This window comes from Macaca nemestrina, chromosome 8 (genome assembly GCF_043159975.1).
Source record: "Macaca nemestrina isolate mMacNem1 chromosome 8, mMacNem.hap1, whole genome shotgun sequence".
Classification (NCBI taxonomy): Eukaryota; Metazoa; Chordata; class Mammalia; order Primates; family Cercopithecidae; genus Macaca; species Macaca nemestrina.
In genome coordinates, this window is record NC_092132.1 from 151,599,959 (window position 1) to 151,623,500 (window position 23,542).

Sequence of the window (23,542 nt, forward strand, 5' to 3'; positions counted from 1 at the left end):
TGACCTGAGGCACAGTCTCAAGAGGTCCTGAGAACATGTGCCCAGTGTGGTCGGGTTACAGCTTGGTTTTATACACTTTAGGGGGACGTAAAACATCAATCAATACATGTAAGGTATACACTGGTTTGGTCCCAGTAGGCAAGACAACTGGAGGCGGGGGCTTACTGGTCGAGGTAGATTCAAAGACTTTATGATTGGCAATTGGTAGAATGAGTTAAGTTAGTATCTGAGAATCTGGAATCAATAGAAAGGAGTGTCTGGTTTAACATCAGGTGTTGTGGAGACCACAGTTCTTATTATGTAGACAAAGTCTCATAGGTGGCCACCCATAGAGGCAATAGATGGCAACTGTTTTCTATTCAGACCTTTAAAAGGTACAAGACTCTCAGATCACCTCTTCAGGAGCAGAAAAAGACCTGGAAAGGGAAGGTGATTTTCTACAGAATGTAGATTTCCTCCACCAGAGACAGCACTGCAGGGTCATTTCAAAATTTGTTAAAGATATATTTTGGGGCAAAATATTTTTATTTCTTTCAGGAACGGCTACCTGTCATGTGATGCTATACTATGGTCGGGTTGGAATTTGGTATCTTATTGCTACAAAGAGTCTTAATTGTCCCTGTTGAAAATAAAGGCAGAGATTTCCGGCTTCTTCTCCTGTCCTGTGAAGAGGTGCCTTCTGCCATGAGTGTAAGCTTCCTGAGGCCTCCCCAGCCATGCGGAACTCCGAGTCAATTAAACCTCTTTTCTTTATAAATTACTCAGTCTCTGGTATTTCTTCATAGCAGCCTGAGAATGGACTAATACACAGGATCTCACTCTGTTGCCTAAGCTGGAATACAGTGGTGCAAACATAGCTCACTGCTGCCTTGAAATCCTAGGTTCAGGTGATCCTCCTGCCTCAGCCCCTGAAGAGTTGAGATTACAGGTTTGAGTCACTGCACCCACCCTGGGCGAGTGTATTACTTATTGGAAATCAATAGAGCTATTCTTTCTTTACCCTATAAGTGTTTTTCCTCAGAAGTCTGCCATTTGAATTCTAGGGTAACCAGCAGCTTATCCAAATTAATTACATTTGTGAATTGTGCCCTCATCTGTGTATCTAATGTAGATTTGGAAAAAAAAAATCTCTGTGTTAAATCTTAAGGACTTGCTTCCTATTTTGTTTGTGTGAAACATGGCAAAGGAGAAATACTTTTCAAATCGTGGCATTAATTCATCTATTTGTTCTCTTATTTAAAAATGTTTGTAAAGGATACTAGATATTAGGAATAAAAACAGAAAATGGCTCTTGTCCTTGGCATATCCACTTTTCCTAGGGGCAACCTTTCAAGTAGCAAAGGAGGCCAGGCATGATGGCTCACACCTGTAATCCCAGCACTTTGGGAAGTTGAGGTGGGCAGATCATCTGAGGTCAGGAGTTTGAGACCAGCCTGGCCAACATGGTGAAACCCCACCTCTACTAAAAATACAAAAATTAGCCAGGCGTGGTGGCGGGTGCCTGTAATCCCAGCTACTTGGGAGGTTGAGGCAGGAGAATTGCTTGAACCTGGCAGGTGGAGGTTGCAGTGAGCCAAGATCGCACCATTGCACTACAGCCTGGTTGGTGACAAGAGTGAAACTCCATGGGAAAAAAAAAAAAAAAAAAGGAGCAGATGAAATTAATGAGATCAGTGAGAAGTAGGGGGAGAAAACCCAACCTGATTAAGTGTAGGGCATGTGTAGCAATTCACATGAAATAATTTTGAAATGACCCTTATAGTATGAAGCAATTTTACATGAATGATCCATGGGGAAGATCCTCTCCATTAAAACTCTTCAAATGTGTATAATACAGACAAAAATGGAAAATATGTTATTAGTAGGAAGTGCTCTGAAGAAGCTCTGTCTCAGTGTTTAACTTGCCCCTCCTTCTTGCAATACTTTCTGTCCCCGGCACCCTCCAATGTGGGCTGCTGGCCACCTCCTCTGTCCTCTTTCCCAGGGAAGCCAGGTTTTACCTTAGAAGACCACACTGTTCAGAAACTTTGTGTTCATTAATTTCCTATTCTTGTTTCATTTTAATAATGGAAAACAGTTTTGCTTAGTTATTATTCTGAAAGTTCAATTAGGAGTCTTATCATTTGTAATCAAATCATTTAAATACTAATGGGAATGAAAATGGTGTGTGGCACTTCGGCATTACTTAGTCTCTCTCAGCAGGAACATTCTTTAGTCAAAATCAAATGTCTCCTTTCTTTCAATGTTTCCTTCTCTTAAACAATAACAGTTTTAAAATATTCCAGGGCCGGGAGCAGTGGTTCACGCCTGTAATCCCAGCACTTTGGGAGGCCTAGGCCAGCAGATCACCTGAGGTCGGAAGTTTGAGACCAGCCTGATCAATGTGGAGAAATCCTGTATAGATTATGTAAAAATACAAAACTAGCCAAGCATGGTGGCTTATGGCTGTAATTCCAGCTACTCGGGAGGCTGAGGCAGTAGAATCACTAGAAACCGGGAGGCGGAGGTTGTGGTGAGCCAAGATTGTACCATTGCATTCCAGCCTGGGCAAGAGGAGCAAAACTCCATCTCAAAAAAAAAAAAAAAAAAATTCCAGTTTTGCCATGCATTGTACCATTCCATACTTGCATTACAAGAGTCATTTTCTAAGTTAAGCATCTGAGGTTTTCTCCATACTTCTCAACTCAGAGATTCCTAAAACAAAGAAATACACACAGGTAGGCTTAAGATTATGCTTTGTGTATTTCAGAGGAACAGCCCTCCAAGATTTCTGTTACAGTCAAGGATACCTGTTTCCTTCAACTAGAACTCCCCTATTCTACTTCTGACAAGCATTGCACCCTCTTAATTTCATGTTTTCTTTAATTTTCCTTCCATACTGAATGTTACGGAAAAGGTAGGAAACATGTTCCTGATTTAGGAAAAAGAAATATTCTAGTACTATTAAATACTCTATGACATATCCTGAAAGTGTTTATCTGTCAATCTGCCTTATTTATTTATTTATTTATTTATAGATATGGTGTCTCACTTTGTTGCCCAGGCTGGTATAGAAATCCCAGCCTCAAGCTTGGCCTCCCAAGGTGCTGGGACTTGCAGGCATGAACCTCCACAGCTAGCCAATGTACCTCTGTATCTAACTATCTGTCTTTCTATCTATCTATCTATCTGCCTATCTCTATCCCTTCTTCTTCTCTTTCTCCTCTTCCTCCGTTTTTTCCTCCTCCTCCTCCCCTTTTTCCTCCTCCCCCTCTTCCTCCTCCTCTTCCCCTTTGTCCTCTTCCTCCTCCACCTTCCCATTTCCTCTTTCTCCCCCTCCCCCCCCCACACACATAAACACACACATGCACAAATGAAGTGGCTACGTTGACTGGGGTATATAGCCTGGGGTTCCCCATCACGCACCAGGAAAATTTAGGATACAGACACACAAGGAATTTAGGAGCAGAGGTTTCATGGGCAGAAGAGAAGAGGATGAGAAACAGTTCTCTCTAGAGAGAGAGAAGCCCCTGAGCAGAAAGGAACAAGGGAGGTGGTGGAGGGTCCAAATTTTATAGTCAAGTTTGAGGAGGCAGTGTCTGATTTACTAGGGCTCACAGACTGGTTCCTTCAGGCATGACGTCTACATAGCCTTGGGGAAGGCTGGTGGACCCACCCTAATCTTCTTATGCAAATAGGCTTTCCAGTTGTTAGGAGCCATCTTGTTTGGTTCTTCCTGTACACGTGGCTGACACAGAGAAGGGAGGATGGAGCCGCCATCTTGAACACGTCTAGTCCCAGCTTCCTGCCGGCATTCACCCGTGCAAGCTCCCAGCTGGATTGTTTATGTCTGAAGCTTGGCCTTACAGGCTGCTCTTTGTTAAGTCGGTGATTTAGGGCTGCTTTTCATTAAAGAGAAAGACTTACAGGGGACTTCTGTATCCTATCTGTCTAAATGATTTCCTCTTAACTTCTGTTATCACAGACGCCCACCCACATATGACTGGGGGAGATGCTGCTGAGGCTGCTGTCCCGTCCCACATTTTACCATCCATAAATCTCCATGAACATCGATCTTGAAAAGAGAGTATGGATTTTTTTTTTTTCTTTCAGAGCCTATTACCCTCAGGGAAGACAAGCTACCTGCTGTTTACTAGGAATGAGATGTCCCAGGGGCTAAAACCTAACTACCATTTTTTTTTTTTTTTTTTTGCCTTGTGAAATCTAATCAGAAAATCATTCAATTAAAACAATTAAGGTATCGTTCATTTTATGTTACAAAAAAGTTCAAAGTCAACGAATTAAAGGTACAAATGCTCTACGCTAGTGATTCTTAAATGTGTTTTCATGTCCTTCAGGAGTGTGCTGACTTGGTTGTACTAAGTACTTGCTTGAATTCCTAGAAGCAAAGGGCAAAACTGTGGGTTCATGAATTCCTGGAAGCAAAGGGCAAAACTGTGTGGGTTCATGGGGTGTGGTTTATGTGTCTGTGTTCATTATTCTGGTAGAAAACTGATCCTGACTTTAAAGTCAGAATTTTATTTATCATGTATTTTTTGCACTAAGACTTTAGAATACTGCATTAGGGCCGGACATGGTGGCTCATGCCTGTAATCCCAGCAATTTGGGAGGCCAAGGAGAGTGGATCACCTGAAGTCAGGAGTTCCAGACTAGCCTGGCCAACATTGCCAAACCCCATCTCTACCAAAAACACAAAAGTTAGCCAGGTGTGGTGGCAGGTGGCTGTAATCCCAGCTACTCAGGAGGCTGAGGCAGGAGAATCACTTGAATCCAGGAGGTGGAGGTTGCAGTGATCCAAGATCATGCCAGTGCACTCCAACCTGGGTGAGAGAGCAAGACTGTCTCAAAAAATAAAATAAAATAAATAAAATAAAATAATGTCACAGAGTGAGGTCATAGCTATCTACAGAATTATGAAGAACTACTAGACTCATGAGTCAATGATAAAATTGATGGGCATGCCAGGCATAGTGGCTCACACCTGTAATCCCAGCACTTTGGGAGGCCAAGGCAGGGGGATCAACTGAGGTAAGGAGCTCGAAACCAGCCTGGCCAACATGCTGAAACCCTGACTCTACTCAAAAAACAAAAATTAGCCAGGCGTGGTGGCAGGTGCTTATAACCCCAGCTACTTGTTTGGCTGAGGTGGGAGAATCACTTGAACCTAGGAGGCAGAGGTGGCAGTGAGCTGAGATTGTGCCATTGCACTCCAGCCTGGGGGACAGAGCGAGACTCCATCTCAAAAAAAGAAAAAAAAATTGCATTAAATATTATTTGTCTTGATGACTGAGTTTTTTTCCCTCTAACTTTTGTGCCTGAGCTAAGCTAAGTGCCTCCTTCACTCCATCCTCTCTCAGTCCTGGGAGGGCCTCAGAGCTTAGTTTAAGTACTGAAGAGACTGAGGACTTTACTGTTGTTTCTCTTTTTCTTTTTCTAAAGTAATTATCGTCAGAATGAGAGCAAAATAAATCACCACCATGAGAAAAACATCAATGATGACATAAAACATACCTCATTTTACCTGCAGAATATCCAAATGCTGATGTATTCTGAGCCGTCTCACCGTCCACCAGATTCTTCAGTGTAGATTCCAGTTTAACCACATTCAAACTGAAAGTATTGATAAAGACCAGCAAAAAGGGATAAAGTATAAAGGAGGAAAGGGTCAATAATACATTGGGTTTCATATTCCAGCGGTATCACACCCTGACCATGCAATCCCCAGGCTTTGCACTTACTCCTCCTTGGTGTCTGTTTGAGAAATAACAATTTTGTAAAGTTTTGGGTTTTGTTCAGGATAAAATAAAAGTACATATAATGAGGTGGAAAGGAAGAACTAGGGTCTTTAGGGGGAGTATATGAGTGCTTGATAATCTGTGAAATACAACACTCAATGATTATTGCTCATTAATTTTTCACGCAGTTTCAGCACGTGGGGCAGAAAATCAAGGTGCTTTGTGCTTCTGTCGGGAGTGTGAATGCTGCTCTCTGAGACACGGCAGACCAGTCCACAGCACAAGCCTCCAGGATTTCCCACATGTGGCACATCGAAGCTGCATTCAAGACCTTCTCTGCATCTCATATTTGTGGAATTCCTGTGCCCTGTACACACTAAGTTAGTTATTGCTTGCCTTTTTTTGAACTGTGTACCCTTAGTTCTTTGCAGAGAACCTTCAGAGTAGACAGCAGGGAAGCTTTCTTTCCACCCCTCCACCTGCAAGCATTGGTTTATCTGCACAGCTCAGGGCTTTGGTGAGACTGCCAGGGACAGCCCTGCGGCTTCTCCTCAACCCCTTCTGCTTCAGGGAGGTAATGGCAGGGTGACCACCACCTAAGCGAGCTCGGCAGAAAGGAGAAGAAAACTTCTTATAAAAGTTCCAGGGGTGGGAGCTTTTAAGGGTCAAGTTTCCCAAATGGCACAGTAAATGTGAAAACATGTAAGAGCGTGGTATTTTCTGTTTCCTGAGATGTAACAATAATATGAATAATCACATGCATTAAATGACACCTATTAATTTCACTTTTATAGTGCTTCTTAGTTCTAAATGCAGTCACAGATATCATTTCATTTAATCCCCTCAATGATCTTGTGATATTCAAATTTCAATGCCCTCATTTATAAAGGTGGGAAAAGGACAGAATTTACAGAGAGATTGTAATGTACTCAAGTTCAAAACAATTTGAAATTAAGTTTTCTGTATCTTAGTCCTTTGTTTTTACCACCATGCTGTCCTATTTTACTTAAAAATACAAACATTTTATTGCTTCAATGAACTCAAATGTGGTAATAGGAATCTGTTAGTGCATGCCAGCTAGTGCCCTAAGTCTTACATGTGTTATCTTCGTGGTCATCACAAATTCCCACACTGTTATGAACCCCATTTTACAGATGAAGAAGTTGAAACACAGACATTCAGTTTCTTGCCCATAGTCACTTACAGTAAATAGGAATTCCTGGACTCAAACTTGGGCAGTCCAGAGCCTCCCTCATAATCGCCAGGTTATCCTACCTCTCTGGAAGCTGCTTACAATATTAACTGCTTCAGTCAGTAAAACCGCACCCATTTTCATGCATTTGCCTGCTCGAGTTGCTGTAACTAAGTACTACAGATGGGGGGAGGCTTCAACAACAGATGTTTATGGTCCAAGACCAAGTTTCCAGCTGATTTGGTTCCTGGTGCAGCCGCCTCCCGTGGCTTGCAGGTGGCTGCCTTCTTGCTGTGGCCTCCCATGGCCTTTTCTCAGTGTATACACTAGAAGAGGGAGAAAAGTGTCTCTCTCTCTTCTTATAAGGCCACCAAGTCTGTAGGATTAGGATTCCACCCTTACTACCCCCCTTGACCTTCATTATCCTCTAAAAGCCCAATCTCCAAAACCAGTTAGACTGGGGATTAAAGTTTCAATGTATGTATTTTAAAGAGGAACAATTCAGTCCAGAGTGTATCAACAAGCAGTAAAAACACAATTAATGGATGTTTTAAAGCCTTTATCGTTGTATGTGTTTTAGATTTCCAAGGAGTTGCAACTTATTCCATCACAGTGTGTATTGATTTCCCATTGCTTCCGTGACAAAGAAGATGGCGCCGCCATGTAGAGCATGCCCAGCTCCCAGGTAGCCCCTTGCCCACTGGTGTAGCTGCCGGCATTCACCCTGCAAGCTTCCAGTTTGCTTATTCATGTCTGAAGCTTGATTTTACAGGCTGCTTTTGTTAGAAAAGAAATGATTTGGAGGCTGCCTTTCATTAACAGGAAAACCTTACCGAGGATTTCCTTACCCTCACTACCTGCCTAACTAATTTCTTTTGAACGCCTGTGTCATTAACACAGTTTCGGGTCCAGCGAGTTGGATATCGGCACCTCTGGGGGATCCTTACTCAGCCCACTGCTGGCTGAGTGCCGTGGTTAAACTCACTGCTTCATGACATCATCCTGGGCACTGGGTGTTTCACTTGGCACTGCGGGCGAGAGGAGTCTCCCAGCCCTACTCCAATGGCAGGTTGGCTGGGCTGAAGGGTCCACAGGGCTCTAAGTCCGGGGCCTTGGTAAGAAGAGCTGGGAGGCAGGAACAGCCCACCACAGAGGATTCCAAGAGGCCAGGCAGAAGCTGCAAGGCTTCTTACGGATCAGGCTTGAAGGACCCAGAGTATCACTTCAATTGGTCAAGCAACTCACAGCGAGACCAAGACCTGAAATCAAAGGAAGAAGAATTTGATGTCATTTCTGTTTGTAGAAGTAACAAAGAATGTGCAGTCCTCTTTACCATCATAATCTGTCCTCCCCTTCAAAATACCCGTCGTTATCACACTGTACTTCTGTTGACTTCTATACCCAAAACTAATTATTGAGTTATTAGGCAATACAACTGCATTTTTTCTTCTTTGTTTTATATTTATTTACAATTGACAAATACAATACTTTCAATTTTATTTTAGAGTATCTTTATATATCAAACTTATTTGCTCATTAATGTATATTTACTTAATCTAATCCCTAGTGTGAAAACAGAAACTGAAACTAAAAAGCAAATATATTTTGTCATATACAAATGCATTATCATTTTCATAGAAAAATTCAGAAAGAATACATAACAACATTTAACTTTAGTGTCAATTAGAGAAGAAAGACTTTTAATTCACATGTATTAATCGCTCATCACTATTTGATATGCTTTGGCTGTGTCCCCACCCAAATCTCAACTTGAATTGCATCTCCCTGGATTCCCACGTGTTATGGGAGGGACCCAGGGGGACGTAATGGAATCACTGGGGCTGGTCTTTCCTGTGCTATTCTCCTGAAAGTGAGTAAGTCTCATGAGATATGATGGGTTAATAAGGGGTGTCCCCCTTTGCTTCCTCCTCATTTCTCTCTTGCTGCTCCCGTGTAGGAAGTGCCTTTCGCCCTTCACCATGATTGTGAGACCTTCCCCCGCTATGTGGAGCTGTAAGTTCAATTAAACATCTTTCTTTTGTAAATTGCCCCGTCTCGTGTATGTCTTTATCAGCAGCGTGAAAACAGACCAGTATGCTATGGTAATTGGTAAAGTTAGGTGAATTTCAGTATTTTGTTTATTGATATGAAGTTGAAAGTCAGAAGGAAGGAAAACTTGGAACAGGGCTGTCTTTTTTGATGCCTACTAATGGCTGAGATGATAAGTGCTAAAAAATAAATATTAGAAATGAAATGGGTTATTTTATATATTAACTTTAAAAACATTTTGGGTGTGAGATTTTTATAAATGAGATTGTGCTAACAAGACAATATATGGAGCCTTTAGTAAGTTGACTCCGTATGTTCAGTTGAATTTAAAATTGTGGTCAGTATAAGAAAGTTGCATGTTGTAGTGGTGATGCGTTAGCTGTGGGGTTTCTCAGATCTCTCAGAAACTTTTTAGGCATAGAGGTAAAAATAATATATTAACTGCATGAGAAACAAGAAATGAGGGTAATTGAAAGAGAACTTAGCAAGGAAAATCAATTTTCACTGCAAAACAGTGTGCTGCTGCTGTTGCAGTGTTCCCTGCTGCAATCCAGCAGGATCTGTAAATAAGAAACAGATTCCTAAGGTTTCCATTCACTATTGAACCCTCTTCCAAGGACTGCTGCCAATTACATGAGATACTTCAGTTTCAAAACACAGAAATACACTTTAACAAACTATCAACAAAAAACAGGGTTGGCATTTGAATGTTTGTGTCCCTCCAAAATTCGTGTTGAAACTGAATGCCCCATGCTGTGGTAGTAAGATGTAGGACCTTTGCAAAAGTGGTTACATCCTGAGGGCTCCACCCTCCCGAATGGGATTAAAAGACCTTATAAAATGATCTTACCAGAGCCGCCTGGTCCTTCCTTCTGCCCCTTCTGCCATGTGAGGATAAAATCAGAAGCACCATCTATGAAGCAAAGTCCAGGCCTTCACCAAACACCAAATCTGCTGGAATCGTGACCTCGGACCTCCAGCCTCCAGAACTGAGATCTAGAAATGTCTGTTTATAAATGACAGTCTGTCACAGGTGTCTTGTTATAACAGCACAAATGAACTAAGTCAACCAATTTGATAATTAAAACAATAGAGAATAATGGTTTGATTTTCATGCTGGCAATTTCTCATATCACAACAGATTTTCATATTTGATGTCTTTATGTTTTAAATGTTTATGAAAGAAAAACATACTTTTTTTCAGTTCCCTTTCTGGTTTTATACGTGCTTCTTACAAAATGCAATTATCATAGAATTCTATTATATGGAAAGTGAAAGTCCCACATATTATTGCAACTGAAAGAGAATCATCGTGGTTAGTTTCTACCAGGCTTGAATTTTTGTTCCTCTTGGAAAAACCATTATCCCCAGAAACAAAGAGCATCTTAATTTAGAAAAAGGAGATTTATATGAGAGGCAGAGGATACAATTCCTGTTTACTTTCTCTCTCTCTCTCTCTTTTTTTTAAGACTGAGTTTCGCTCTTGTTGTCCAAGATGGAGTGCAGTGACACGATCTCAGCTCACTGCAACCTCCGCATCCCGGGTTCAAGTGATTCTCCTTGTCTCAGCCTCTCAAGTACCTGGGATTACAGATGCATGCCACCACACCCGTCTAATTTTTTGCATTTTTAGTAGAGATGGGTTTTCACCATGTTGGCCAGGCTGGTCTCGAACTTCTGACCTCAAGTGATGCACCTGCCTCAGCCTCCCAAAATGCTGGGATTATAGGCGTGAGTCACGGCACACTGCCTACTTTCTCTCTTATACACGGTGGTTCCCTATAACATATAGTTAATAATGCCTTAATTGATGATACTTGGGATCTGATCAGGGACCTTTTCCTTTTTAAAAGTCTTTTGTAACTTTATTTTTAACATTTTTTTTGTCTAAGTAGCACAGAACTTAACTATTGCAGATACATGTCTGCTTATTTTACGGACCTACCGACTGCATTAATCAGAATTCTTCAGAGAAACAAATCCAGGAGATCTATTCCCATACATATCTGACTATAGCTTCAGAATCTATAGAAATAGAAAAATTTCTTTTACAGCTGACATAAGAAATATTAGGATACACACAGAATATTCAATACAAATTCATCATTTTTTTTGCTTTGCATAATATCTGCACATGGCTAGGTAAAATTTTGAGCAAATGGGTATTTGAATTGAGCTAAAACAAGTTATCAGACTAGAGATAAGACATTATACTCTGACTGTGACCTTTCTGGTTTATAAATCACCTTCCTTTTCTTTGTTAGAAAAAAGTCAAGGTTACACATTTTATTTTTACTCTCAAAGACATGTTAGTTATATTGGCCTAGAACAAGTAACATATCAGTTAGGATTTATAACTCCAGCCACTATGTATAAAATGCAAAAATCCTATATTTCTATGGGAGTAAGGAATTAAATCACATTTTAGAATTGGAGCTTAATTCCTCATTGATGAGTAGGAAACCCAGTATTTCAATCTGTGAACACCTTAGAATCGAACCAATCATTTCAAACTGGGGCTCATTTTCCACTTACTTTCAAAGGCATAGCCATGTAGAAACATGGTGAGTACTGGCAGCTGTGTGCACTTTGATACAATGGGATTGCAGGATGTGAGAACAGGAAAGACTGAGAGAGACATAAGGGGCAGTCAGTGCAACAGGGCTTTCTACGTCAGGCTTACAAGTTTCTGTTTGATTCTGCAGGCAGAGATACCGAAATTTTACTGTGTTTAGGAATCAAGTGATTTTTAATTAAATGCAACCTCCAGGGCTTCCCTGAGGAGCTTCTAAAGTGGCAGGTCTGGGATAAGGCCTGTATTGGGCTTCCTACTTTTTGAAGGATAGATATCAATGGAAAGGAACTAAAATTTTACCATCCTTGTCATGAGATTCTACAAATATGGAGCAGAGGGCAATCCAGTGAAAATGTAAGTAAAAGCACAATTGTAGTGTTTAAGATTTGCCTGCTAGGTCTGTCAGAAAACAATGACCCATAGGTGTCATGCACATCTGCACAGCACAAGCACAGACTGCCTTTTGATCGGCACCGTCTTAAAGAAAATTTGTATAGCACACACCTTTGGAAAACAGACCATCTCCTTGTAGAGCTTGTAGAGGAGCACTGGCTTTTATGAAAGGACAATGTGCTGAATTTATGTACAATTGCTGTTCTTTTTATGCTACATTCAACAACTGGTCCTACCCAGTCAGTTCATACTATCTTTTTAAAATTTATTTTCCAATATGCCTCACACTTCCCTGAGTCTTTGTGTATTGTGTAATTTTTGGTTAAAAACTGACATTCAAGATAAAAGGAAAAGAAAGCAGAAAGCATATAAGCATATATATATACAATTTTTTTTTTTCCTGAGGGCTGTTGGACTATTTTTAGGAACCTTCCCTGGACTTCACTGGAAAACCTCATCTCTTTTACAAAGCTCAGCTGTTGATGTGTTATGCTCCCTTTTTTGCTGTCTTTTTTTCCTTAGGTCCTTGGGGTTGTTTCTATCTCTGCAGATTTTGGTGATCAGTTCCAGCAATTTGGACAGGGGTTGCAATCAGAAGATATTTTATTTTGTAAACCTTCCAACTGAGTTGTTCACAGGTTGAGAAACACATTTGAATTTGCATACAGTTTTTAAGTCTGTCTTGGCTTTCCTTTATCAGAATGCCTTGGGTCTCCTCACGCTTGCATAGCGTAGTGTGGCGGACAGGCAGAGAGTGGAGAGCAGCATATCTCAGCCCTTCCATGGTTCTCTTACTTCTAGAATCTTCCCATTAAGTCTGCGGCTGCACTGCCACTTACCCAGAACCTAGTCTGCAAACTCGGGCTAAGAAAGCTGCGTGATTTTCCGCATCTGTTCTGTACCAAATCTGCTCCTTTTAGCCAACAAATCTATGAGTTTATGAATGACCTATGTCCTGACTCAGTGAGCTTAGCACTCTCTAGCAATTCTTCAAAGCTGCTTGTGATTCCATCCAACCCCGGTCAGAGAAAGCTTTGACCATGGTGGTCAAGAAAGCCATCTGCTCACTGATGTCCTTGCCTAAAATTATAACTGTTTTGGTTTTTCTGTTTTTTGTTTTTTTTTTTAAAGATTAATGCTTTCTAATTTGTGGACATTGTTTCACTGGTGTCTGATTCTCTGGATAAGGTAAATGTTCAGAGAATAAAAATAGTTGTTTTGAAAATTTTGTCTAAGATTATATTTGTTTTATTCAGAGGGGAATCAGCCGACCCCTCACGACACTCTGACCAGAAGTGGACTCTCATTTAAGGTTTGCTTTCACACAACACAGTATTAAAGATGTTTAACTCTCATGTTTTAGAAAGTCTAAGTGAACTTTAGACAATATGCATAATATTTAAGAATTCCATCTGTTCCCCAAGAATGGAATGACTGTGTCACATGGCATATATTTAATTTTTAATACAAATTAATTACAATTTTCTCTAAGACACTTAACCATGTTCCATTCCCACCAACAATGGATGAGTTCTCTCACTGACCCACATGGTCACCACCAATGGGATTTTCAATCTTTTAAATTTCAGCCGTTGTAATATGTATGTAGTAGCATCTTGATGTAGTTTTCATTTGCATTTACCTAGTATCTGAGACAGATACTAATTAAAAGTATCTGAGACAGGTCTCAATCAATGGAGAAGTTCATTTTCCCAAGGATGAGGATGTGAGCATGGGAGACACATCCCACTTTTAGAGAAAGGTACCTTTCTCTAAAGATAATTTTGAAGGCTTCAACATTTAAAGAGGAAAGGACAGATACTGGGGAAAAAGGAAGACATTTTAAAAGGTGTGGGTAGGTAAGAGGCGAATAGTTTCATTCCTTTGAGTCTTTGATCAGCCATTTACATGTGAGAGGTGGTAGAGGAATAGTCAATTATATATTCATCTAGCTCACTGAATCTGCATTTTTACATAAAATGAAATAAGCATAGGTCAGGGGAAGCAATCGAATATGCATTGTCTCGAGTGAGCAGAGATATGACTTTGAGGCTCATCCTTTGTGTCATACCTCTGAAGGTAAGGTGTCAATTTTTCTTGCTGGGGTGAAATTCAACAGGACTGTTTTAGGGTAAGAATCTTGGGGCCCACAATGGATTTCTTAGTGGGAAAACTGTGGGGGAGGTATGTAGCTTTTTTATTTTTGTAGCTGTCTTATTTAGGAATAAAATGGGAGGCAGATTTTCATGATGCAGTTTCTAGTTTGACTTTCCCTTTGGCTTAGTGAGTTCGGGGTCCCAAGATTTATTTTCCTTTCACATTCTTAATTATATTGAGCATGTTCCCACTTCCAGTTCTTTCTGTTTCTAAAATCTGTTTTCCGTTTATTTCTTTGCTAAAATCGATTACAGATTTTGAGGGATATTCTAAATTATTGTTTCTTTCTGTTCTAAAATCTATTAAGGATTTTGGGGGATATTCTAAATTATTGTAATACAATTATTCTTCACATATTTGGGGTGTAAGTTCTGTTTCTGTGTGGATAGTTTCTAATGTTCTAAAATTTCACTGATTTTTCTTTTGCATTTTATAAACTGCTATGAATCCTAGTAAGTTAAATAACTCTTTCAGATATTTCATTGTTTCATCTCAAGAAATTCTGTTACACTATTGTATCTTCTATTTCTCTCTTCAACATGTTTGTATTTCCTTTGAAAGCTTTGAACATATTTATCATAACTGCCTTAAAGTCTTTCTAGTATCAAGATCCTGAATTTCAATAATTTTGGATAAATACCCAGAAGTGGAATAACTGAATCAAATGGCACTTCTGTTTCTAGCGTTGCGAGTACTGTTCCAACTGTTTCCCATAGCAGTTTCTTTGCTTTGTTTTCCCACCAACAGTGTGCAAGTGTCCCTCCAGCGTCTTCTCATCTTTACCAAAACCTGCTCTCTTTTGTATGTGTGTGTGTGTCGTTGTTTTTGTTGTTGTTGATAGCCATCCTGACAGGTATGGGTGGTATCTCATTATGGTTTTTCTTAGAATTTTCCTGATTAGCAGTGACATTGAACATTTTAAAAATATACCTGTTTGGCCAGCCATATCCCCCATCCTGTACCCATATAAACTCCAAACCCCACACTCCACAAGCACATAAGCCGACAAACAGAACAGAAAGGAGCAGAAGAGCAGCAGAGAAGGAGTGTATGAATGTTGAGAGGAGATCTGCTGGAAATGGTCAGAGAGAATATTGGTCACAGGACAACCAAACTCCAGGGCAAGATCATCTTCCCACTCCATCCCCTTTCCAGCTCCCCACTCATCCTGTTGAGAGCCATCTCCATTGCCCAGCCAAATCCCTGCATTCACCATCCTTCAAGTCCGTATGTGACCTGATTCTTCCTGGATGCCAGACAAGAACCCAGGGACCAAGAGGGCACTGAGCTGGTTAACACTTAAGCTGTCTGCAGACATCAGAGCTCAAAAGAACACTGTAGCATGTCCACTGGGGCTTCAGGAGTTGCAGGCACCCACCCCTAGATGCTACCATGGGGTCGGAGCTTAAAAGAGCACTGTAACATGCGCACTGGGGTTTTGGGAGTCCCAGACACCCACCCCTAGATGCTACCATGGGGATGGAGCTCAAAGGCACTCATCAAATCTCCTGCAGCTGCCTGTCCTCATGCCCCCTGTCCCCCGCTCCCCCCACAGGGGGTTTAAGCATCCCTGGCTGAACAGATGAGCCACTGCCTTGTTGCGTGCCCTGCGAGGGTGGTCAGATAATGCTCCCATTACATATATACAATAAAATACTATTCAGCCTGAAAAACAGAAGAAAATTTATCTTCTGTAACAACATGCTTAAATCTTGAGGATATTATTCTAAGTGAACTAAAGCCATCTCAGAAAGATAAATACTGCATGATTCCATTTATATGAGAGACCTACAATACTCAAATTCATAGAATCAATGAGTGGTTTCCAGAGACTTGGGGGCAGAGAATTGCAGGGGAGAGGAAGATGGGGAGTTACCAATTAAGAGGTATAAAGTTTTACCCAAGTAAGATAAATAAGCTCTTAAGATTTTCTGTATGGCTTTATACGAATAATCAACAACAATGGATAGCACTTAAACACTGAAGAGGGTAGAGCTCATGTTAAGTGTTGTTACCACAGCTAAAGTCCTTAAAGTCTTTATTAAAAAAGAATCAAACTCTTTAAAGGAGTTCGATTTTTTGCGTTTTTTCATGACTCAGCTTCCAACTTAACTATTACCTTCTGGCACAGTGAATTTGGAGTCCTGAGATTTTATTTTCCTTTTACATTTATCAATAATGATAATAATAATGAATTAAATAAAATGCAGCTCTTGACATCAGAGTTCTTCTGTGGCGCAGTCAGTGCAGTCAATGCAGTCCATGCCTTCATCACAGACGTCAGGACATGGTAAATTAAGGAAACTCAGCAGAGCTTCCAGACTGAAGAATAATTGAGTTTCTGTTGGTATGAGTTGGAAAAATAAATACATTTCAACATGTATGACAGTTGTTTCTAACACAGCTGCAGTCATCTTAATACAGATTTCTTTGTTTTAGCAAAATTCCAGCAATAAAAGTGGGAAGAACATCTTCCAGTGAGAAACTCTCTGTATCCTGCTTGCCGGATACAAATCACGTGCCAGCATTCTCTTGGGGAAGACAGTCGTTGCCACGTTTCCCTGAGGCCACAGGTTGCTGGTTGCTGTTGAGCAACTGTCGCCTCTGGCTTCTTTCATGAGAAAACATGGCATTTAGTAGGTTAATTTGCATGTTAATGATTTCTCTGTATGTTAATTAATCTCTTGGGGTGGTATCTTTTAAGATAAGGAAACACATCTTATCTGTGCTTAAAGGAGGAATGAGAGAGGGATAAACAGAAAATGAATCAGGGAAGAATACAGAAATAGAGCAAGAAAAATACTTCAAAATAAATGATGTTTTATGATTTATAAATATTTTATTGTTAGTTTTGTCCTTATAATAACTCTAATAAGTTAGAAGGGGGAAAAGAAAACAGAAAGTGTGAGTAGTCAGTGGGGACAGATGGAATAATATTCTAAAATTTGACGAATACGGTTTTTTCCCCTGACTTTTCATAGTAGACTGAATTAGTTCATTATATATTCAATTAAAATTAAAAACGAAATAAGAATCTTTTATGTTAAGACAGGCAGGATTAATTCTTAGACTGTCTTGCTTTTCATCAGCTCTGCCCTTTGCTAGGCCAGGCCCCTGGTCCTATCGGTTGCTATCTAGAGGGTTTCTCTACATGCTAGAAGGTAACACATATTTGCATGGCTTGGTTTCTCAGTGATCTGGACAGGAGGAAGGGAAATACTCAGTAGAAGAGAGGGGAGTCCCTGACAAGGGCACCACCCTCAAGCCCAGACCCGTGGCTCTAAATGAGAACATGCATTCCTGTTTTCCTACCCAAGGGTTGCCTTTTCCAAAACAACCCTGGCCTACCTCACCCCCAACCTGTACCTATAAAACCCCCAAATTTCACTGGCAGAAGAGCAGAGTGGAATAACAGAAAAGGAGAGAAGGAAGATGCATCTGAATGTTGAGAGAAGAGGCAGCTGGATGTCAGAGACTATAGTCAGAGTGGAGTTCAGCCAAGGACGGTCAGAGAGAATTTCAGCTGGGGAAGGTCAGAGAGGAGTTCAGCTGGGGACAGTCAGAGAGGAGTTTGGCCGGGGATGGTCAGAGAGGAGTTTGGCTGGGGATGGCCAAACTTCAGGGGAAGATTATCTTCCCACTCCATCCCCTTTCCACCTCCCCATCCTGCTGAGAGTCACTTCCATCACTCCCGTCACTCAAACCCCCCACATATACCACCCTCAGTCTGTTTGTGTGACCTGATTCTTCCTGGATGCCAGACAAGAATTTGGGATGCACTGGGTGTGGAAACCCAAAAAGGCTGTCACACTGACTCTTCACTGAGCTGTTTAACACTTAAACCATCCACAGATGGCAAAGTTAAAAGAGCATTGTTTGTAACACACCCTCTGGGGCTCCATAGGTCACTGGCAACTCTTAGATGCTGCCACAGGCTGATAGAGGTTTCATTCCTGCTGGTGTGCAAAGGCACTCACCCTGGTTCCTGCACCTGCTCACCTGCATGCTCCCCCTCCCACAGAGGGTTTGAGCATGGTGGCCAAACAAATGAGCCACCCTGTCACAAGTCCTGTGAGGAGGTCAAGAGAAGTCTCCTGTCTCAGTGTTACTACAGGGAGTCAATTGCTTTACCCCCTTCCCCCACGACCTGGACTCTCATCAGGTCAGACAAGGGCTTCTGAGATAACCACGGATCTGTTCATCTGTTAACCACGACACAAAACAGAGCTTCAGGAGTCCTGGTGAATCTCATTGGGTGTTTAATGAAGCTTCCCTTTCAATTTCTTATTTGCAGATGCCTCCTGTCCAGGGAAAAACAGTTTGAGGAAATAGTCAAACAGAAAGATTCTATGTTTCACTTAGGATTTATTTCTGAAGTAGTAAATTTTGTGGATACAATATTGTTCTTCCTTGTCTCATTCTCTGTTCACTTAGGATCATTTGATATCCTATATGTCAACATTTTGTAATCATAGCCAACAATTCGTTGATAAAATATTAATATTTAAAATAAAAGCCTAATTCAAATTTCCCAAATGACTATAAGAATCACTGTTCATTATCAGTGTCTCCCCCAGGGCATTTGGTTGACAGGTCTCTTTGGTCAGTGTGGTCTGAACCAGTATCTCTTTTCTCCCCTCTTCTGTCTTTCACAACATAGGTTTATTTTTATTGTTTTAAAGACCAGGTCATCTTTTGGTCTGTGTCACAGCTCGGTTTTTCCAGTCCTCTAATTGTTTCCTCATGATTGCAGACAGGCTACATATTCATGTGTATTTACTGTGCCCATTATGCTACACACCGGACACAGGCTACACACTCATATGTATTTGCTACATTGCTGTTGTTTCTGTTGTTCATCTGCATCCTATGTGGTTTATTTTCTTTGCTCTCTCGTTTGGATTTACGACTCTATCGTGGGTGGTAGGAGGTTTCCAGATATGACCTCCACGCAATTCTCCTGATACAAGGATCTCTCCCCTCACCAGTAGTTAAAGTTCATGTTTCTTCCCCTTAAAACATGGCTAGGCCTTTAACAGCTTTGGCAAAATAAAATGCATGTTGTTTTAAGCCACAATGATTTGGGGTGGTTTCTTACACAGCAATATATACCCCCAAAATTTATTTTTTTTTGTCTTTATGTATACCTTTATATGTTTGTAATATCCTTAGTGTTTTCTTCCTTAGTTTTCCATTAATCTATTTATTAACTTCTTTTCTCCAAATTATTCCTAAAACAAATATCAAATACTCTATTTCTTATTTTTCTTTCTAACATTTCTTTGTTATGATTTCTCCTCCCTCCCTGCCTCCCTTCCTCCCTCCCTTCTTTCCTTTCCTTTCCTTCCTTCCTTGTCTTCCTGCCTTCCTTCCTTCCTTCCTTTCTTCTTTCCTTCCTTCCTTTCTTCTTTCTTTCCTTCCTTCCTTTTGCTTATTTATTCATTTAGATTTTAGAAAGGGCATGTTGCTTTGTTGCCCAAGCTACAGTGCAATGATGCACTCATAACCCACTGCAGCCTCAAACCCTTGGCCTCCAGAAATCCTCCTGCCTCAACCTCCTGAGTAGCTGGGATGCCACTACACTTGGCTCAGTTGTGTAATTTCTAATCTGGAATACCATTTAAGATGATCATACTGTTTTTCTCCCTTTGTGTTACAGGGAAGTGCAAGAATCATCAGTTCTTATTCTTGGAGAAAGAATTCTGCCAAGTGACTGATTTATCAAAAAAAAAAAAATTAAAGGAAAATAGTAGAGAATTTATTTAGAGAGACAGAGCATGCTGAAAAGAAGAGGCAGAGCTGGCTGCTGAGGGGAGTGAGCCCGCAGCAGCCTGTGAGTTCTGTGTTGGGTTCTTATGATAAAAAATACTCTCTTGAAGTTCTTACCTCTGCCTTAAGTCCCCTCCTTTTTTCTTTGACTAGTGTTTCCACTCCCACCTTAAGTCCTCCCCTTCTCCCCACCAAGTTTCCTTCCCAGGTTTGTGGGACCCTCCCTTACTATTAGTTAGCACACATGCACAGGCCAAGTGTTGGATATAAACGGTGCCTGTGTTATCGCCTAGGAATTTCTTCTTTGCCCTCTTCCCCTTATCAACTGACACCCAGCTGCATTCCAACAGGTTAACTGCAGAGTGAGCGACTGCTGGGCATCTTAAGGGGTGTTCCCTCCTGCCTAGGTATTTCCCCCACTCTCTGCATATACCCAGCATGCAGGTTTCGGGTGGTCCCCGGGGTGAGAGATTTTCCAGACCTCCTTTTCTCAGGTATCCCCATCTCCTGCTTATGTATGGCTGTCTGCCTACTCTAACAGTTGTACTTTTCTGTAGTTTTATATTTTTCCTGTAAATATATTTAATGTCTTTGAATAGTCTTTTTCTGGAATGGCTTTTACCTAGCCATCCAATTCCTATGTGCAGTAGCACAAGTTGGAATATTTAGCTTTTTTTTTTTTTTCTAGCAAATACTTACAGACATGGCTGACTGCACTGGTTTAGTAATGCATGATAAATTCAAACATTTTCTTGCAAATACCTGCTGATAAGTCAATACAATTAATAAGTCATAAACGTTGAACACTTTGCATTTTCACAAACTTTATATATTTGTCTAAGAATTTTTCTGCTCTATGTATATTTTCAACACTATCATTTGGGGACACATCTTAGCAGAGTCCACTTCACATTATTCTGAATTAGTGTTTTCTCAACCTCATTACACGTTTTCAACTGTAGTGGTATGTGCAACTATTCAGTTACTTCAACCTTGGCACGGACTCCTGGAATACACTGAGCAGTATTGGTAACATTCATTGAATCATAAATGGCCAGGAAAGGTCGCTTTAAATCAGGTGTCTTATTTGACTCATAGTACATCCAATGCTCTCAAGTCATCAATTCCATCAAAGCAACTACTTTCACTAAAGGACTAATAATCGTCTTAAAGGAGGCTATTTGAATATATTTCTTCAGCTGTCACAGATATGGTATAATTAATTCAATGTGGGAAAACTGCTTTTCTTGCTTGGTTAGCAAAAGAATCACTCAGAAAATTACCTTACAGAAACCTCAATTTACTGTTTCAAATATTCGTGAAGGAATTCTGCACTGCTGATATGTAACGTTTATATACGTTCTATTTTTTCTCTGGGTGCTGCTCTCCTGTGAGTTGGGAAGGGTGGGTTGAGTGCCTGATCTGGTAATGTTGGTATACATTATATTATCTTAGCACAAGTACAGTGTTGTCACGTAATAAACACAATTTGAGGCATTTATTTTGGTAAGAAAATAACCCATACTCCACTATACCCTGAAAGAATGAGATTGAAAGATCACTGTTTTTCTTCTCTTCTTCTTTTGACTTAATGGTCCATTAGATTCCTCCGTATCTGGTGATGCATCTGTCACTTTCCAGAGCTCTACACTGCATTTGTTGCTTTATCACAGCTCTCTCCCAGGGGAATTTTGTATTTGTTCTCTCACAGCTGGGGTCATCCCTGTTCCAAGTGAATCTTTCTCTGCGGAGTACGCTGTGTGTGAATATCACTTCTGACTCTACTGGTTTCGCACTATTTATGTTCCTATGTAAATGTAATTTGAGGCCTATGGTGTTATGGGGTGATTCTTCAGTATTGTTTGACTCTTCATTTCTCTACTATCATTTCATATAAAATCTGTATTTTGCAAAGACAATGCTTCTTTGAATTAATTATTTTATAAACTGATATAAAGTGGTGATTTTTTCATATTTCCTTTTCATTTTTCCCCTGCACCTATGGTGTCTCCTTTATTTTCTCTCTTTTATTTTTTTGTTGAGATGTAATAATTGCACATATTCATGGGATTCAGAGTAAGGTTGTCATAAATGCATACAATGTGTAAAAATCAAACCAGGATGATTAGTATATACATCACATCAAATATTTATCATTTCCTTGGACTGGGAATACTCAAAATCATCTCTTCTAGCTAATTGAAAACTCACTATTAGTTACTTTTAACTCTGGTTATCCTACAGGACTATAGCACACTGGCACTTATTGCTTCTGTCTAGCTGTAATTTTGTATCATTAACAAACCGCTCTCTAACCTCCCCTCAACCCTACCCCTTCTAGCTTCTAATGACCAAAATTTTACTATCTATATCCATGAGCTCAATCTTTTTTAAATTAATCTACAACATATGAGTGAAAAAGTAGTACTTATCTTTCTGTGTCTGGCTTATTCCACTTAACCCAACATCCTCCAGGCTTATCCATGTTGCCAATAATGACAGAATTTCATTCCGTTTTATGGGTGAATAGTGTTCCATTGTGAATATATACTACATTTTTTTCTCCATTCACATATTGGTGGGGTGTTGAGGTTGATTCTGTATCTTGGTTATTGTGAATATTGTTGTAATAAGCATGGAGATGAAGATATTATTTTTCATATGCTGATATATCTTTCTTTGGATAATTACTCAGCAGTGGTATTGCTGGATCGCATGGTAGATCTAATTTTAGTTTTTTAAGCAACCTCCATACTGGTTTCGTAATGGCTGTACTAATTTACATTCCCACCAACATTGTATAAGAGTTCCCTTTTCTCCACATCTCCACAAGCCTTTGTTATTTGTGTGTGTGTGTGTGTGTTTGATAATAGCCATTCTAACTGAGTGAGATTATATCTCATTGTGGCTTTAATTTTAATTTACCTGATTAGTGATATTTAGCATTTTTTCATATGTTTGTTGGTTATTTGTATATCTTCTTTTGAGAGATATTTATACCAAATATTTGCCCATTTTTAACAGAATTATTGTTTTGCTGTGGAGTTGTTGGGTCCCTTATATATTGTGGATGTTAGTCCCATGGCAGTGAACAGTTTGCAGATATGTTCTCCTATCCTGCAGGTTTTCTCTTTATTCTGTGGATTGCTTCCTTTGCGGTGTGGAAGCTGCTTTGCTTAATATAGTCTCTATTTCTATTTTGTTTGTGTTGCCTGTGTTTTTGAAGTCTCACCCATAAAATCTTTGTCCAGAAACAATGTCCTAACGTGTTTCCCCTGTTTACTTCTAGTGGTTTCAGTTTCATAGGTTCAGGGTTGAGTGGACTCATGAGAATGCTGTCCAGCCTGGGATGTGGAGAGGCAGGGGCTGTGGAGCCCCGGGGCCGGATGCAGCAGTGCTGACCCCACTCCCAGATGGCACCGCACTGGGGGTGGAGGGGAACACTCTGGAACGACGCTGGCATCTCCCTGTCCAGGGCTCAGAGATTGTGAGGGCCAAGGGGCTTTCCTGCAGCCAACTTGTAGCTGTCTCTGGTGGGAGCGTGGACTGCAGAGGACCTCTCACTTACCTTTGCCCACACGAGGGAAGTCCTCTTGCTCCGAGTCAATCCCGCCCCGTTGTTTTGCTTCTGGCTCTCGGCCGCCATCTTGAGTCTCCAGGCCTCCGCGCTCT

General features: G+C 40.6%; 2 long non-coding RNA genes across 3 annotated transcripts; one reads left to right on the forward strand and one right to left on the reverse strand.

The window, feature by feature from the left end:
- The first annotated feature begins 3,751 nt into the window (after positions 1-3,751).
- LOC105491880 (uncharacterized) lies at positions 3,752-6,442 on the forward strand. Of its 2 annotated transcripts, none has more exons than XR_011606590.1 (3): positions 3,752-3,863; positions 3,965-4,066; positions 5,924-6,442. It is a non-coding gene; the product is annotated as an uncharacterized lncRNA (long non-coding RNA). The 2 variants fall into 2 exon arrangements; XR_011606591.1 differs by lacking the exon at positions 5,924-6,442 and adding an exon at positions 5,440-5,718.
- Positions 6,443-7,493: 1,051 nt separating this feature from the next.
- Positions 7,494-23,542, reverse strand: LOC105491881 (uncharacterized). Its single transcript, XR_011606592.1, has 4 exons — positions 23,439-23,542; positions 10,922-11,001; positions 9,827-9,982; positions 7,494-8,186 (listed from the first exon to the last, which is right to left on the reverse strand). It is a non-coding gene; the product is annotated as an uncharacterized lncRNA (long non-coding RNA).